Source organism: Tamandua tetradactyla, chromosome X, assembly GCF_023851605.1.
Source record: "Tamandua tetradactyla isolate mTamTet1 chromosome X, mTamTet1.pri, whole genome shotgun sequence".
NCBI lineage: Eukaryota > Metazoa > Chordata > Mammalia > Pilosa > Myrmecophagidae > Tamandua > Tamandua tetradactyla.
In genome coordinates, this window is record NC_135353.1 from 98036004 (window position 1) to 98040271 (window position 4268).

General features: G+C 39.0%; 1 pseudogene; it reads left to right on the top strand.

Annotated features, from left to right (window-relative positions):
• The first annotated feature begins 448 nt into the window (after window positions 1-448).
• On the top strand, window positions 449-2000 carry LOC143671176 (transmembrane emp24 domain-containing protein 10 pseudogene; annotated as a pseudogene).
• The last annotated feature ends 2268 nt before the right edge of the window (window positions 2001-4268 follow it).

A 4268-nucleotide genomic window follows, 5' to 3' on the forward strand; every position in this document is an offset into this window, starting at 1 on the left:
TTTGCTTAATGAGGCAATGAACTCAGGGTTGGCAGGGACCACCATGGTAAAGCTGTTTATGCTTTTGCAGAATGTGAAAGGCCAGAATGAAGACATTGAGGAAATTATTTTCTCTGACACCAAGGAGAACTCAGCCAGTGGCACAAACTTGCCCAAGGAGCCTGCCTGTCTCTGAGGCGCTTGGAAGACCCTGTTCCAGAGAATCCTGGGATGTTTCACCAAGTCCCTCAGGTGAGAACTCAGAGTCAGCCTCTGCTTTTCTCAATGCTCACAGCCAACTCCCCTTCCTGCTAGAGCAAGAGAACTCTCAGGACTCCCAAACTTCCCTTGGTGCCTGTTGTCACTCTTCTTCTACCAGATATCTGGCATGCAGAAACCTCATGACCTGAGACCATGGGAACTGCACAATTGACCAATGAAGAGTGATCAAGAATCTTCTGCTGAGTCTCCGACACCATGTCTGGTTTGCCAGGCCTACTATCCCAGCGTGGCCCTTGCCCGTTGGCTTTGCTACTTTTGCTCCTGCTGGGCCCCAGCTCGGTCCTCGCCATTTCCTTCCATCTTCCCGTTAACTCCCGCAAGTGCCTCCGCGAGGAAATCCACAAGGACCTGCTAGTGACGGGAGCGTAGGAGATAACCGACCAGTCTGGAGGTGCTGGCGGCCTGCGCACCCACCTCAAGATCACAGATTCTGCTGGCCATATTCTGTACTCCAAGGAAGATGCAACTAAGGGAAAATTTGCCTTTACCACCGAAGATTATGATATGTTTGAAGTATGTTTTGAGAGCAAGGGAACAGGGCGGATACCTGACCAACTCGTGACCCTAGACATGAAGCATGGACTGGAGGCAAAAAATTATGAGGAGATTGCAAAAGTTGAAAAGCTCAAACCTATAGAAGTAGAACTGCGACGCTTAGAGGACCTTTCAGAATCCATTGTTAATGATTTTGCCTACATGAAGAAGCGAGAGGAGGAGATACGTGATACCAATGAGTCAACAAACACCGGGGTCCTGTACTTCAGCGTCTTTTCAATGTTCTGCCTCATTGGACTACCCACCTGGCAGGTCTTCCACCTGCATCGTTTCTTCAAGGCCAAGAAGTTGATTGAGTAGCGAGGTGCATTCCCCCTCCCACCTTGTATCTCAGCCAGCAAAACATCGCTGGAACGTGCCTAGCCTATGGCACCCTACCAACAGCACCATCAAGGCACGTTGGAGCTTTCTTAACGGAACTGATTTCTTTCAGGTTGGGGGGACAATGTGGTACCACTTAGACCCAACAGGCCAATGAGGAACTTATTTTTTAACTTGGTAGGATTTGGACTGGTTTTGCAAAATCAGACTATTATTAGGGTCACCTATAATAACAACAGCAACAAAAATAGGATTTACCTAGATAATGCCAAAGCCAGCATTTGTACTGGGTTTCCTCATGTGATCTGTTTGAACCATGTTTTCTTTCCTTCTCCCACTTGCCCACCAGCTTGGGCTTCCACTCTGGTCCTTTTACAAAGATTTGTATGACCATATTGAACTTGTTTCTTTCTGATTCTCTTTTTTGGGTTTCTTTGTGAAAACACCCTTAACTTTCTCTGGCCCTTAGCTGAAATGTTTAAGTACCTTCTTGTGATACACTTTCATAATTTTCATCTCTTAAAAGAGTGAAGGGTGTGGCATCTTATAGAAGTGAGCTTTGAACTGGAGATAACTCTTAAAGAAAATCTCATTTTGTTCAGAGAATTAAAATATTTGTGCTCAACTGCTTGAACTTTTCTTTTTGTGTGTGTATTTAGTTCGATGCATTTTTATCACGTGTAGATTTATGTGACTACCACCACAAGATACAAAACAGTTATATCACATGAATCCCTTGTGCTGACCTTTATATTTTAGGCACCTCCCTTTCCTCCCACTCTGCCCAACCACTGGCAACCAGTAATCTCCTCTACATTTCTCTAATTTTGTCATTTCAAGAATGTTATATAATTGGGATCATATAATATACAACCTTTCGAAATTGTTTTTCTCAGTCAGCATAATTCCCTTGTGAACCATCTAAGTCATTGCATGTTTCAATAGTTTGTTCTTTATTAATACCAACTAGTATTCCATGTCATGGACATACCACAGTTTGCTTAACCATTCATTGTTGAAGGATATCTGGATTGTTTTCAGATTTTGGCCATTATGAATAAAGCTGCTGTAAACACTCATGTACAGGTTTTTATGTGAACATAAATTTTATCTCTCTGGGAAAAATGCCTAAAAGGGCAATTGCTGGGTTGTATGATAAGCATATGTTTATTTTTGTAAGAAATTGCCCTACTCTTTTCCAGAATGGCTATTACTATTTTACATTCCCACCAGCAATATCTGAGTGATCCAGTTCCTCCACATTCTTGTCAACATTTGGATTATATTTTTTATTTTAGCCATTCTGACAGGTGTGTGCAATGATAGGTCATTATGGTATAATTTGCATTTCCCTAACAGCTGATGATATTGAACATATTTTCATATGCTTATATGCCATCTTCAGTTGAATGTCTATTGTCTTTTGCCCATGTTCTTTTTAATGTTAAGTTTTAAAATTTTTTTATATATCCTAGGTATAGTCTTTTGTCAGATAGGTGGTTGCTTAAATTTTTAATACAACGAAAAAATAAGTAAAATTTATCAACTCTTCATGAATAGCCAGTTACTGACTTAATTCTTGTCCTTACGTGCTGTCTAGATTATTAAGACATATAAGGTATAAAATAGCACATCTGGGAAGATCAACAATACAGTAAATACTTGAAAATACATATTGTGTAAGCAAAACCAAGCATCACTGTGAGAATGAATATAAGGTGATTAGAGGACAATATTAATGTAAGAGAAAGTATGGATAAAAATAACCATGTTTATATATAGTTATGAAAAATACTATCACTTGAAATTTGTTCTGCTTCTCACAGGAAAGTGGGTAAGACTTGTCCTTTCTGTAATCTCTCTTTTTTCTAATACACTTTTTTTTTATTAGGGAAGTTGTAGATTTGCAGAAAATATAGCCCCAAATCCTCCCTCCCCTATTAACACCTCACATTAGCCTGGTACCTTTGTTACAGTTGATGAAAGAATATTATTATAATTGTGATATTTGTAATTTTTTAACCCTGCTGACACTTATAGGATTTGTTTGATCGCAGTGTCAAGAATTACAGGTTTAGGTTCTTGCAGCTTGCAGTTAAGCAGCAGCATGTTGGAATTAACAGAACACTGCTGTGTTGGCTTGGATAAAGAACAAAGGTAGAAGTGGGAGTGAATTATGTTGTTAAAATCTCAGGCTGTTCTGTTAATATTCTAGCTACTGTGAACCCAGAAGCCTTTTTTTCTTTTTGCTACCCCGTATGAATTCCTCTTGTGTGATATAAAAGTGGTACTTTCTTTAACCTGTGCAACATTGCCATCTGCTGATAAGAATTGATAAGTACAGCTTCTGATAACCTACAATGGAATCCTTGCCATAGGACAGCAGATATTGAGAAAGCTATCTATCACTTACTAAATGATAGAGGATACATCCAAGTAGGAAAAAGAATGGCCACATTTGTGGGTTAAGATCCATCCTTAGATGTTTAAAGATGAAAGTATCCTGTACCATTAGCTTAATAAGATACTCTTTGATATTTCTGAACGGTGCCTTTCCCCTTTTTAGGAGCAATGAATGCTATTCAGTTGGCTCTGGTCTTCTGCTTTGACAAAATGTCAAAGAAAATAGGAGAGGAGAATATTTTGTTGATGTTTTTGTTCCGAAATATGACTTAAAACTTGAGTTTGTGAAGCTGAAATTTTTTCATGTCCTTCCCTTCTATTCATGCCAGGACTCCAACATTTGGGCTTTTGTTTTAAAGCTAATTCACATTATATCTTGATTTTATCTGAAAAGTATAAAGTTTGCCTAAAAGAACAATTGCAAATCAGTTTTAGAAATGGGGACGTTATCTGCTTTCCTCCATTTTTAAACATATTTTTCAACATGACACATAAAGTAAGAATGATGCCATTTAGGTAAGCTCTGTTATACCATCACAAATTTTTGTCAAAAAGCCATTTTTCTTAATCTAACCAAAAGGTCACACCCACAACTGGATGTGCCACATCTCCATGGAAACAATGCAATCAAAATTTCCCACTCTGAACACTAGATCTGGACCCACAATATTGGATCAGGATTAAAACATGGCTTTTCTGGAGCACATAATAGTTTCAAACTGGCACTA